Source organism: Hipposideros armiger, unplaced genomic scaffold (assembly GCF_001890085.2).
Source record: "Hipposideros armiger isolate ML-2016 unplaced genomic scaffold, ASM189008v1 scaffold_736, whole genome shotgun sequence".
Classification (NCBI taxonomy): Eukaryota; Metazoa; Chordata; class Mammalia; order Chiroptera; family Hipposideridae; genus Hipposideros; species Hipposideros armiger.
The window spans coordinates 749,103-762,748 of record NW_017732086.1 but is presented as its reverse complement, the minus strand read 5'-3'; the positions used below and the strand labels follow the sequence as shown (position 1 = coordinate 762,748).

Here is a 13,646-nt window from a genome sequence, read left to right as displayed (position 1 = left end):
TAGCCTCCCTCCATCCCCTGTATTACCTCCCACTTCTCCCCGTTGCTGCCATTCCTCTTAGTGCCCGGTCACTACAGGTTTTCTGTCCCACATTGGGGATCCTGCCTCGCACATCCTGAGGCTAAATTAACAGAGGGATCCTTGGTAATGGAACTAGAGGCAGAGTAGGAAACATATATTCTCTTTAGTGTTAGAATGTCCAGGAAATAAGTTGGCAGGGGGTTAAAATTGGCAGGATGAAAGGTCTGATTGTTTACCCATCACTCTCCCTGAGGTCACTTCATGATGAGGGCCTGTGTCCTCTCCCCTCTCTTTTACCTCTCCCCACTGCTGGACCCCACCTGAGCTGTGAAACTGAATGAAGCTGAATGATTGACACCTGACACTGGCAACATACCACAGGAAGACATGGGGCCTTGGGGTGGACTGGGGATGGACAGGGACTATGGGAGGAACAAACGAATTAAAAAGGACTCAGAAGCTGTAGGAAAGGAGATAAGAGAGAAATAGAGAGGATTCCAGGATCAGATGGTTCTCTAACCCCCTGCAAGGGGGTAGCCACTTGGGGAACCTGAGAATCTAGAAAAAAAAACCTCTGAATTGTTTGAAAAGCCTGGAAAGTCATGTTGAACAGAATGGATAATTCACTCCTTAGATTCCACTGTTCTGGGAATGAAGTGTGTTGTAATAGGACACTGAAATGGGGAGTGGAGGACAGCTCATATATAGTTCTTCTGGGATCCTGAATATGCTTGGCTGGCTCAGAATAAGGCTCCTTGGCGATGGCTGCACCCAAACCCACTCTTATCACCCCACCCTGCTCCTGTGATAAGGAGCACAGATCTTGCAGCACACCTGGGATGCATTCTTTCTCTGGCAGGCTGTCAACTCATTCTCACTAAGGTGCCAACTGATTAGTAAGGTGTTGTCTGTGAGACCTAATTGCATTCCATAATATTAAGCCCACAGATATGTATTAACCCCCTGCCATGCATACGGACTGTGATGGGTACTGGGGCCAGAGCGTTGACCAAGGCAGTACCTGCTCTCATGGGTCTCACATTTTAGTGGGGGAGTCAAACACTGAGCAATTGATCACATAAACTATAAGAGTAAGATGTACATAAAAGAGGAGCCCTGAGCACTTAGCCCACACAGGGTAACTTATGCAAGCCTGGGAGGTAGACCCTTCAGGAAGTGACATTTCATCATCTAAGCTCTGAAAATGAGCATGACTGAGTAAGTGCAGAGAGGAGAGGACCTAGAATGTTCTAGAAAGAAATGAGCATGTATAGAACTGCCCTGATGTAGAGAGAAGCAGAGAGAATCTTCCAGATAGGAGTGTAACGAGTCAGTGGGGTGGCTGGAGAGGAGCCAGGTCACACAGGGCCTTGCAGACCATTTCAACACTTGAGAATTTTATTCTAAGAGCAATGGGAAGCCAATTAAAGGCTTTGCATGAGGGAGGGAAATAATTAGATTTGCGTTTTAAAAATGCAAATGGATTGAATATGGAGAATAGACTAAAAAGGGTTAAGAGAGCATGTGGTGAGTGAGACAGTTGGGAGTCTCTTATATTAGTACAGATAAGCAATGGTGGCCCATTGAATAAAGGTGGTGGCAGTGACGATGAAGAGAAGTAAACAAATTTGAAAGCCATTTAGGAGGTTAACTATCCAGACATGAGGGTTAGTTGGACATGCTGTAAGGAACCTATCCAAAATAGTGTGGGGAAACGCTCTCTGCTGATGTAGGGTGGTGGAGGGAGACAGTATGGGAAGAAACCAGAGTTGTGTTTTGGAAATGTTGCATTTAGGGGATGCTGGGAAAAAAACACGTACTTCATGTGACAACCTGAACCTGACAACAAGACCCATGGCAAATGCCACCCAAAAATAAGCCCTCAATTACAGACCAGCTCATATGATGAACCCAGCAGACCTGGAATTACTAAGGTGTGTATCTAAAGGCAAAAAGAGAAATTGCTGGGGAAAGTTGCAAAATTACTTCATTAGTCTATCAAATCAAAGCCCCAGCATATTGCTTAAGTATATATTTTGCAATGAGCTTTTTATTTTTTTTAAAGATTTTATTGGGAAAATGGGGGAGGGGAACAGCTCTGGGGAATTGGGGGAAGGGGGACAGACAAGTTGCTGTTGTTTTTTTTGTTCTTCAGTCTAGTTGTGGAGGACATCACTTCACTGGCCCATGTTGGTATTATCATTGCGCTCTTCCTGGGTGAGGCAGATCGGTCGCCAGCCTCTGGACGGCGACTCACGGTAGCTCTTGGCAGCTCACACCAGCTGCCAGCCACTCATGCTGGCTGCCAGCCACACATGGTAGCTTATGGCAGCCCACTGCAGCAGGGACTGCAGCCTATGCCGTTGCCGATGACTCACGGCAGCCCAGCTCCAGGCCGAGCTGTTGTTCACCATCTTAGCTGTAGAGGGCAGCGTCACTGGCCCTCATGTGGGATCCGAACCAGGGACCTGCTGCTCAGAGCTGGCGTCCCAAGCCAGCTCTTAACCAATGCGCCACTCAGCCGGCCCGAGATTTTTTTTTTTTGAGGTTAAATTCACATAAGATAAAACTCACAATTTTAACCATTTGAAAGTGTACAATACAGTGGTTTCCAGTATGTCCACAATGTTGTACAACCATCACCACTATCTAATTCCAGGACATTTCATCACCCCTAAAAGAAACCCTGTATGCACTAAGCAGTCACCTCCTATTTCCTCTTCCCCCTGTGTTTATTTACATGCTCCATAATTTTTTGTTGAAAACCAGACATTTTGAATGTTTTAATGCTCCACCTCTGGAAGTCAGATTTTCCTACCTCCTGAGGGTTTGTTGTTGATGCTCATGGTTACTGTTTGTTTAGTGACTTTTTTGAACTAATGTTAAAAAACCTATATTCTTTGTCATATGTGCCCATTAAAGTCTCTGTTTAATTAGCTTAATAGTCAGCTAGTGATTCAACAGAGATTTCCTGAAATGCCTGAAACCAAACACCAGAAAAATACCCAAGTCTTTGCAGATGAGGGGTGTGTGTGTGTGTGTGTGTGTGTGTGTATGTTGGGGCATGCCATCAACACTAAGCTGGGCAGTTTATGACTCTGCCTTAGCCTTCACTTCCTGCTTGCACAGCATGAAGGTCAGCCAGAGGTGAAAGTGTAGAGCCTTCTCTGATCTTTTCTGAGCATACGCCCTGCCCTGGGCATGTGCGTTGTCTTCTAGATTCCCAGGAATATGTGGGAGCTTTTCCTAGGAATATGTGAGAGGCTATTCCTAAAGTCTCTCACTTCCCATCAATTTCTTGTGTGTCTTTTTTGTGTGCCTGTTGTGTGCCCCAGCTGTTATCCTTTGCTCCAGCAGAGTGGTTAATGCATTTGCCTTTAAATGTTTCTGACAGATGCCCTCAGATAGCTGCCTCACCACTTCTGAGAGGCACAGTAGAAGAAACACCTTTACGCAAGAAGTTCAGGGAGCCATCAGACACGTCAAACCAAGCAACCACAATTCTTTGAGAATAAGATCTGCTCTATTTCCTCCAGTACCAGCAATCCACACCAGTAATGCAGGTTCCATCTTCAAGAATGCTGCTGATCCAGGGAAGTGGGGATAGGGCCAGGATAAGCTAAAATGCCACAAAGATTTCCTACAGCCTCCTTTTTCTTGATTAAGCATTTATCTGGTTGCCATAAACTTTTGTCTAGTTTCCAGAGTTCCAATAAAATTGACTTTGACAGCTTTTCCAATTTATTCATTGTTTTTATAGAGGGATGGTCTCTTGGGATTCCCTACGCTACCATTTCTCAGGCATCTTAACAGTGCGTCTTTGCCTAAAAGAATTACAGTCTCAGAGTGCTGGCAGAGTTTGTGATGGTTGATGAGAAACACAGAGATATCAAAGCTAAATATTGTCATTAGCTTCTTCAGGATTAACAATGTCCATGTGGTGTGACTAGGGGACAGGAGAGGGGTAGATTCCTTGAGTACAGACACAATGGGTGGGGTGGAGAAGATGAAGAAAGGAAGATTCAACTTTTTGAACTAATCAAATCTTTCCCCTCACATTATCTATCTCAATAAATAATAATGGTTAAATATTATGTGGCTAACTCTGTGCTAGGCACTATTTAAGAGTCAAAACAAAGAGAAAACTGTATCTGTGCCCATAGGAAATGTTTAATTTTGCTGATGAGATGGCATTTATTTGCCTTAAACAGTTCTGGAAGAAATGCAGGGGAAGTAGACACAGGTTGCTGTAACATGATTAACATCAGTATTTGTAGGGACTTATTTAGGATAAGGACTGTGCTGCCTAATGAGGGGGCTTTTAAAATTTAAATTTAGATTAGTTAAAATGAAATAAAAATTTAAGTTCAGCTTTACAGCCACACCTAGTCACATTCAAGTGTTCAATTGCTCCTTGTGGCTAGTGGCTACTGTGTTAGACAGCTCAGCTATCGTTGCAGAAAGTTCTGTTGGACAGTGCTGGGCTAGGTTGTGGAAAACCAATTCAATATGCAATTTACTCCTTTTGAGAAACTCACAACTCCTCAAACAAAATCACATACTGCAGCCATGAACAATAGAAGGCTAGCATTAAATGTATGCCCCCCAGGTCAAGATTATGTCTTTACACCTTTGTGACATGGACTCCTTGAAGGTCTCCCTCAGATTTTGCATGAGAGATTGAGGTGTGACCTGGCAAAGAACCTTTCTGAGCATCAAGGCTATCAAAGGGAAGGGGACAATTCTGGGTTTTCCAAGAGTCTGTCCCATGAATTTGTCCTCTTATGTCTCATAAGTTCATAGTGCCCCTCCATGGCTAGACTGTCATGACGCTGCCACAGATGTAACAAGAGCGGTCACCTGGGTATGATTAATGAGAGGGACTTGCCTCTCCTCTTCCCAATCTGATATGACAAGATGGGGATTAGTTGTCCAACTGCTGTATAGTGTTTTCAGTCCACATAAAGGTCTCTGATCTGAGTCTTGTCACGAGGGCTATTTGCTGTCTCTTACCTGTGTTTCTTGGCCAAAGGGGCTTTGGGGCCATGGTGAGAGGCCTTGACACTTGGGCTAAATTATTCAACATGCTTCTTCTTATCCTTTCAGATGAGGAAACTGAGGCCCAAGAAAGTGGGTAAACCAAATATGCAAACAAAACAGAATAATATACTTGTGACTAAACATCAGATTTGCTTCCGAGGCTCCTGGCAGCCTGACCTGTAAAGGAAACATGATGGGCTGGATAGACCTCATTTTCAGAAGCTAAAAACACCTACTTGTGGGCTGGCCGAGTGGCGCAATGGTTAAGAACTGGCTTGGGATGCCAGAGGGCCCTGGTTCGGATCCCACATATGAGGGCCAGTGACACTGCCCTCCACAGCTGGGAAGCTGAACAACAGCTCAACCTGGAGCTGGGCTGCCAAGAGTCGCCTGCGACAGCGTAGGCTGCAACCCCTGTGGCAGTGGGTTGCCATGGGCTACCGTGTGTAGCCAGCAGCCAATGTGAGTGGCCAGCCGCCACAGTGAGCAGCCGTCCAGAAGATGGTGACCGATCTGCCTGGCCCAGGAGGAGCGCAGTGATGGTGCCAACTTGGGCCAGTGAGGCAACGTGCTCCACAACTGGACTGAAGAACAAAGGGACAGCAACTTATCTGTTCCCCTTCCCCCAATTCCCCAATAAAAATCTTTTTAAAAAAAACCAAACAGGAAACCCCATTTCTAAAAAAACAACAACACCTACTTGTTCTTCAGGTGTATGTCCTTCTAGGGTCAACCTCACAGTCATTACTCTATTTCTTTTCCTTTGTAGCAAATTTCATTGTTTTTTAAAAATAAAGTTTCCTGATTATAGAAATAACAAATGCTAATTTTGAAACATAGAGGCAAATGAAAACTTAAAAGATTCTCCTATAACTTTTGATATTTTTATGTATTTCTTTCCTACCTTTTTTTGCCTATCAATAACATATTGTATATAACAAACTTATAACCATATTTTTATAACCTGTTTTTGTTTTTGTTTTTGTTTTTAGCTGAGCCATCCTGCCACCTGTTGAAGCTCAGCAGCAGCTCAGCTCAGGCCAGGAGTCGAACCTCTGTTGCTCAGAGCTCGCACTTTTGAGAAAGCACCTGTTTTTTAACTTGACCCATTATGAGTATTATTTCACGCCATTAAGAAATTCTTTCAAAATACTATGTTTATTGGCTGGAACAATATTCTGTCATGAAGACACGCCGTAATTTATTTAACAGTTTTCCCATTGTTTGGTATTTACATTGTTGCCAAAATTTATCTATTATAGGTAAAGCTGCAGTTATCATCCTTGTGCCTAAATCTTTGACAAAATCTCGATTTATTTCCTTTGGGGAGATCTCCAGAAGTGAAAAATCTAGGTCAAAGCTCAGCAATATTTGCAGGCTCTTAAGTCATATACAGGCAAAACTTCTTGAAAGAATTGTTTATATATGATGCCTCCATTCCTTATATTCAAGTGGTTTTAATTCAAAATAATCAATATGACATTGTGGGATATCTTGGTGGCGGCCTGCCCTGGGCCCCAACAGTCCTTATGGGTGTGAGCTACTCATCAAACTATGGGTCACTTTTATAAGTACATCCCACTGTTGATAATGAGGAGAAAACCTCAAGGTAAGCTCTACAATTAGGAGAAAAACTCAAATATATTCCAATAGCAGTGGGTTGTTTGTATGAGAGGAACAGGATTTTTTAACATGTCAGGCGATAAATAAATATGAGTTGGATAAATGAAATGAGGTACAGCAGGAGAGTCAGACCTCACTAGATTCAAATTCCTGTGCTGAGCAGGAGACGGGAGGAAGTAGGGTAGTGGATCTCAAACTTTTTCTGATCATGACCCATAATTAAGAAAACCATTTAACGATGTGATCTATGGGGCCCGTGCACACACACACATCCTAATCCCCACACAAATCTATATCTGACATGAAAAGTCATCAGACGATACTCTCATCATGTACAATGAATTTTGATGTTTTCTATTGTATTCTATTTCAGTGTTTCAGAAATGCTGGCAAGATCTGCTAAATTGATTACACAGCCCATGAGGGGTTATGACGTATAGTTTGAAAACCATACGACTGGGTGAGGTAAGGACAGATCAGGGAACATGGAGTTAGAATTTCAGGTAGGTCTTATCACAAGTTGAAAGAAGAGAATGCTGGGACGATCCAAACCAGCCAAGAACCTTCTGGGAAGTAAGCAGGCTCAGAGGTTGGCTCTGTTTGTGGGAATCAGGTGCGAGTCAAGATCTGTCCAAACCACTTGATACCTAATACCTGGATTGACTTGCCTTGAAAGTGCTGAAGAATTTCCACAAACCTCTAAGATAGGAAGTCATGGGGTAAAGAGGGGTACCAGTTATCACTCAATGATGCTAGGGACAAGGGATAGTGGGAAATGCTGCCTGGCTGACTGCATGGTTACAATTTTTTGCAGACCTTTCAGATAAAGTCATTTAGCACAGTAGGGGCTCAAGTCTTCCCTGTTTAAAATGCTAAAAGGGCTTCCCATGACACTTAGGTTGTAGGCTGAAATTTTTGCCATGGGCCACAAAGCCTTGCACAATTTGTACCCTGACTCTGTCTCTGGTTGTTCTCCCTTCCACCCACCCTGTCCTCCAGCCTGTGACATTTTCAAATGCTCCAATCTTTTCCTGGGCCTTTTCTCACACTGTTCACTCGGCCTCAGCCACTCTTCTGCTGTTCCACATAAAACTTAATTTTTGCTTCCCCAGGAAGCCTTTTTTGACACCCCTCCCCCACCAAATGAGATTAGGTCTGCTAGTTAGGCTTTTCATACAAGGAAAATCAATTTTTTTTGTTTAAGCATGTACAGTCATGCACCACTTAAATGACAGGCATACAGTCTGACAAAGTCATCATGAGGCTATTTCGTCCTTGTGCAGACATCATAGTGTCTTACATGAACCTAGATGGTCTAGCCCACTACACACCTAGGCTGTATGGTATAGCCTACTGCTCCTGGGCTGCAAGCCTGTCCAGCCTGTTACTGTACAAACACAAGATTAAATAAAGCACAAGAGAAAAAGATACAATCAAGAAATGTGGTAAACACGAGGCGTATGAGGCCGCTACTGACATGACACAACCTACTGTTTTACAGCAAACTATTTTTTTATTAGGAGAAAGAGTACACTCAAAACTAATGATTAAAAAAGGATAGTAGTAAATACATAACACAGTAATATAGTCATTTATTATCATTATCAAGTATTACATACTTTACATAATTGTGAACATGCGATACACCTATATGACTAGCAGTGCAGTAGGTTTGTTCACACCAGCATCACCACAAGGTGAGTAATGTTGAGCTATGATCTCACGATGGCTATGACATCACTCGATGGTAAGAATTTTTCAGCTCCATTAAAATCTCATGGGACCACCATTGTAGATGCAATCCGTCCTTCATCTAAATGTCATTAGGCAGTGAATGACTATTTAATATGTATCTCCACTAGACTGTGAGCCCTGTGAAAGCAACAACAGTGTCTGATAATAAAAAGTAAAAATAACTAATTTAAATGTCTTGCTAGAGAATTGCACTTAATTTCCTTTTATCATTTTTAGAATATCTCAAATCTATGCTTATATTACCTTTTTCATTGATAATATTCTTTATGTTTTCTTTATTTTTTCCCCTTATTTGGGATTCTGAGGAGTGTACATATTTTATTGTTTTTTTATTCAAAGAACCAGCTTTTAGTTTTATTTATTTTTATACTATTTCTAGCTACCTTACCACAACCTTATTAATTTTTGTAAAATATTTTGTAAAAAGAAAAATAACTAGAGTCTAAAGTTTTTAGCTGTATAATTGTAGCACCTATACATGAAGACTTTTTTTGTATTTTCCTTTTGAAGAGTTGTATCTACCATATCATTTTCATGTTTTATTGCTTTGTTTTAGCCTCTAAGACAATGTTAATAATGATAATAGTAAGCATCTCTGTCTTGTTTCTGAATTTGGTGGATATGGCACAAGTACTTTTCCATTTTATATACTGTTTGCTGTGCTGTTTTGAGTAGCTAGCATTTGTTGTTTCCCAAAGGGCCAGTAAGGTTGAATAAAAACCAGAAGTGCCTTGGGAGCCAAATGAGAAAAGTATTTCAAGAAGACAAGAATGATTGACTATGTTGAACGCTGGATAGGTCAAATAAGATAAAGCCTGAGAACTGGTCATTAAATTTAAAAACATGGAGATCACAGATGACCTTGACAAGAGCAGTCTCCAAGGAGAGATAACTAGAATGGGTTAAAGAGAGAAATTCAAGACAATAAGAGGCAAGTTTTGTTTTGCAGAGGTTTGTTGTAAAGAGAAGAGAGTTGGGAAAGCAGCTGGAGAGAAATGGAGTCAAAAGAGTGTCTGGGTTTTTTTGTTTTGTTTTCTAAAGATGGGAACATTAAACCATATTTGAAAGTTGCTGCTTATGACCCAGCAATGAGGAAAAACGGATAAGCAAAGAGAGAGGAGGGCATTTATAGAGTAATGTCCTTGACTAAGTGAGAGGAAGTGGGATCGTGCACACTAGGGGAGGGTGACTTCCTATGGAGCAGGGACAATTTATCTACAATGAAAGGAGGGAAGGCAGGATACTATAAATGGGGACAGACATTGGTAAGAGGGTCATCGTGACCAACTATTGCTTCTTTTTCTCAGCGTACTTAAAGATTTCCTAGGTGATTCTAGTGAACATATAGGTTTGGAATCACTAGCCTATCGTTAAAACCAAGCACCCCGAGAGCCTGCTACTTCCTTCTCCCTGTCTATGCCTGTGTCTTCGAGCTCATCTCTCTGCTGGTGAGAAAAGGCCTTTCCAGAGCCACATGGGATGAAAGTGAAGAGCGGGTTATCTCTAATTTCTAGACCTGAGGTCCCAGGGTGTGAGAATAGCCCCAGGCCTGTCTCACCTGCCCAGCCAGACAGGCAGCACATATGAAAAAAGAGAGAGGAGAAAGAAAAAGGGTATGTGTGTGTGAGAGAAGTGAGATGAGATAGATAGATAGATAGATAGATAGATAGATAGATAGATAGATAGATAGATAGATAGAAGACAGACAATAACAGCAAGATGAGAGAGACAGAGAGAGACATACACAGAGAAAGATTGAGATATACATGGAGAGAGAGAGAGAGAGAGAGAGAGATGGATCAGACTATTCCCAAAAGGGAGCAAGCCAAGAGAAGCAGGATGCCTGGCATAGCACAGGTATATTTATATACCCCTGCTGTGGTGACTCCATCTTCTAGAAGTCATAGTTCAGTTGGTTGTTTAAACAGGACCAGTCCTAACCCTTTGGAAAGAGGCCATACGTAAAGTCATTGGCCCTGATGCCAAGTCCTCCTTGGAGTAGAAAAGGCAGGGTGGGAAAAAACTGTGTTTAATAAATCTAAGTTTCCTCCCCTCCTCCACCTAGACTCAAGTAAAAAATGGGTGTCATGAGAGATGAATTTGGTCAGCACAATTGTCTTGGTCCATTCAGGCTGCTATAACAAAAATACCATAGACTGGGGGACTTAAACATTTATTTCTCACAGTTCTGGAGGCTGGGAAGTCCAAGAGCAAGGTGCTGGCAGATTTGGTGTCTGGTGAAAGCTGGCTTCCTGGTTCTTAGACCACTATCTTCAATCCACGTTCTTTTATAAGGCACTAATCCTATTCCTGAGGGCACCACCCTCACCACCTAATCACCTCCCAAAGGCCCCACCTTCAAATACTATCACATTGGGGATTAGGTTTCAACATACAAATTTTTGTGAGATATAAACATTCAGTCTATATCAATAATATTAAAAAAAAATTGGGCCGCTCGAGTAGCGCGTTGGTTAAGAGCTGGCTTGGGACGCCAGAGGGCCCCGGTTCAGATCCCACATATGAGGGCCAGTGACACTGCCCTCTACAGCTAAGATGCTGAACAACAGCTTGACCTGGAGCTGGGCAGCTGTGAGTTGCCAGCTCGGTGTAGGCTGCAGCCCCCGCTGCAGTGGGTTGCCATGGGCTACCATGAGTAGCTAGCAGCCAGCATGAGCAGCCAGCAGCCACAGTGAGCGGCCGTCCAGAAGCCGGCGACTGATCTGCCTCACCCGGGAAGAGTGCAATGATGGTGCCAACTTGGGCCAGTGAAGCAACGTCCTCCACAACTAGACTGGAGAACAAAAGGACAGCAACTTGTCTGTTCCCCTTCCCCTAGTTCCCCAATAAAAACCTTTAAAAAAAATTATATCGTTCTCACTTCGGCAGTACATACAAGTATACTAAAAACATTATATCTAAATACCCTAAGCAAGGCAGGCATGGCACTTTCCTGCTCCATTCAGCAACTCCCTACCTTTGCGTCCTCCAGGACCACCACAGATATTGGCACCCCTGGCCTAGCCACTAGGGTACAGCTTGTGGTTTCTAGTCATAGGCATGGGGGAAAGCTGGTACATTTTTACTCCCAGGAAAAAAAAAAGCCCTAAAATGACCTGGTGATCTTCCCAACCCCTGGGCTCTGTATGGTTATTTTCTGCTGAACGATCCCTTCCTAGGCCCCAGCTGTTTCTTTAGGAGTCTTCTCTCAGGGTAAAAATAAAGACTAATCTCTTTCCTGATAGCAGCATCCACAGGAGACCAACCCATTGATACACAGGTGATACACATGTCATGGAGGGTACTCAGATAAATATCCCAGTTCCCATTCACTCCCCTGGTATTGTGTGGCAATGGACTCTGATATTAAAATGCATATTTTACACCCTTGTCGCACTACTTGGAGGACGGCCATTCACTATGCACGAGCCACTCATTCATGCTCATCACATGGAGAAAATTACATTTTCCCGGTTGCCAAATGGAAGAGATAAATTATCTCACATGGACAAGAACATTGCTCCCAAGAGCAGTTTCACAGACCCAAGACTAATCTAAAACACCCAGGAGGGAGATCGGAGCTTTCCTGGTGTCCTCCTGGGTCGGCCTCTTCATTCAGGTCACCAAACCCTTACCCTAGCGGGTTTCATGTGGTGGGACATTTCAGTTTCTGGCTCTTTTGGACAAAATGAGCATCCTTGGGGCCTCTTGTTTCTTCCTAGAAAAGATGTTATAAAAATGAATAAGTCAACATGGAATATTTCATATTTATGCATACCCGCTGAACTGATAATACTTATTTGTAATGAAAATTAAAAAAACAAAATGTTAAAATGTTCTCTTTGGGGAAGACACATTGGAACGCCTTAACCACAGATACACACACATTTGCTATCTCTAACTTAGCATGTAATCCTTAACCCACTACCTACATACATATGATGAATAGCAATTGTATCTATATAATAATTACAGCTAACATTTATTACTCTTCATACAGCCATCACTGTTCTACCCACTTGCATTTTCCAATATGATCCCCCAATTTAAAATTTTTATATTGTTGCCCACGTCACAATTAGCACAGTAATAGGATTCACACGTTAATTTTTCTCAGCAGTTATTGAGCACCTATTATGCACCTGAATTGTACTGGGCTCTGGAGTTGGAGATGGGGGATGAAGCATAAATAACCGTCGTATACAGCAGAACCTGTAAAGTGTCAAAATGAGGTTCTCTCTCTGAATGTTTTGGGAGTTGGGAGAAGGGAGGGCTTATGGGCAGCTAAACCCAATAGCGACCTCATTATACAATATCTAGGTTATCATATTTTTCTCAGCTTAGAAGAGCGGCTTCACCACTATTCCACTGGGGTGCACACACCTAATCAGTGTGGACCGCTTTGGATTTGCTAGAAGGCACCACCTAAACAGCAGGTATTGCCAGTGTTTCGGGGCTGGTGGCTTCCCTTTCCTTTTTCTCTGGCTTCCAAAGTGTTGGTTCCCTTCTGTCAGTTTTATCCCGGCTGCCGTGCAGAGAAGCACAGATTCACAGCCCGGGTGGCGGCGTCTGAATCCAGGGCGCGCTCTGGCCCCGTGCACGTGCGCTCTGCGCCCGTTCACCCCTCCGGTTGGTTCCCGCCTCCCGCCCACCCGGGTCTCCCCCGGCCCGGCGCCGGCAGGCGACCGCCAGGCTCCAAAACCGGGGGCCACCCGGTCCCCACCAGCTCCTCCTCTGCCCCGCGCCCTCGCCGCCGCAGCAGCGTGGGGCTGATCTGGCGGGGAGGCCGGATTTCGGCTCGGGCTGGGGAGGACCCCGCTTCCCGCCACCCCCTCCCTCTCCAGCAGAGCCCGAGGGGTCCCCTCCTCCGGGGAGGAGAGAGGACGGGCTTCTAGGGGGACGGAGGGCTCTGGAGAGCGTGCGCCCAGGCGGGAAGGCCAGGCTACCCCGGGACTGGGGCTCGACTCAGAACACGCGGGCGCTCGGCCCCTCAGGTGAGATGGACTCCGAGGGGCTAGGTCGGGGAGGGCTGGTCTACATGGTGCGCGCCCCGCCCCGCCCCGGAACCGCGCGGTCCTGCGGCCGGGAGGCTGTGGGAGGGGGGAGCGGGGCGCACGGGGAAGGCGGCCGCCCTGGGCCGGGCTCCTCTCCGCTGGCCGCCGCAGCAGGTGGGGGCCCAGCGGGCCGGGGGCGGGGCCCGGCTCGAG

At 44.4% G+C, this 13,646-nt stretch overlaps 1 protein-coding gene and 1 long non-coding RNA gene across 6 annotated transcripts in view; one reads left to right on the top strand and one right to left on the bottom strand.

The window, feature by feature from the left end:
• Window positions 1-8,265: 8,265 nt before the first annotated feature.
• LOC109373586 (uncharacterized) lies at window positions 8,266-13,165 on the bottom strand. Of its 3 annotated transcripts, none has more exons than XR_002122253.1 (4): window positions 12,823-13,165; window positions 12,582-12,651; window positions 12,075-12,157; window positions 8,266-8,556 (listed from the first exon to the last, which is right to left on the bottom strand). It is a non-coding gene; the product is annotated as an uncharacterized LOC109373586 (long non-coding RNA). The 3 variants fall into 3 exon arrangements; XR_002122254.1 differs by lacking the exon at window positions 8,266-8,556 and adding an exon at window positions 11,194-11,233; XR_002122252.1 differs by lacking the exon at window positions 8,266-8,556 and having other exon boundaries at window positions 11,269-12,157.
• Window positions 13,166-13,349: 184 nt separating this feature from the next.
• The window catches only part of MAPK4 (mitogen-activated protein kinase 4), a 143,544-nt gene continuing 143,247 nt past the window's right edge, over window positions 13,350-13,646 (top strand). For 2 of the 3 annotated variants that reach the window (XM_019627587.1, XM_019627584.1), the window contains exon 1: window positions 13,354-13,433. The gene's annotated coding sequence lies outside the window, so the exon portion shown is untranslated. Of the gene's footprint in view, window positions 13,434-13,646 lie in introns of all 3 variants that reach the window. The other variant, XM_019627582.1, reaches the window with a different exon arrangement.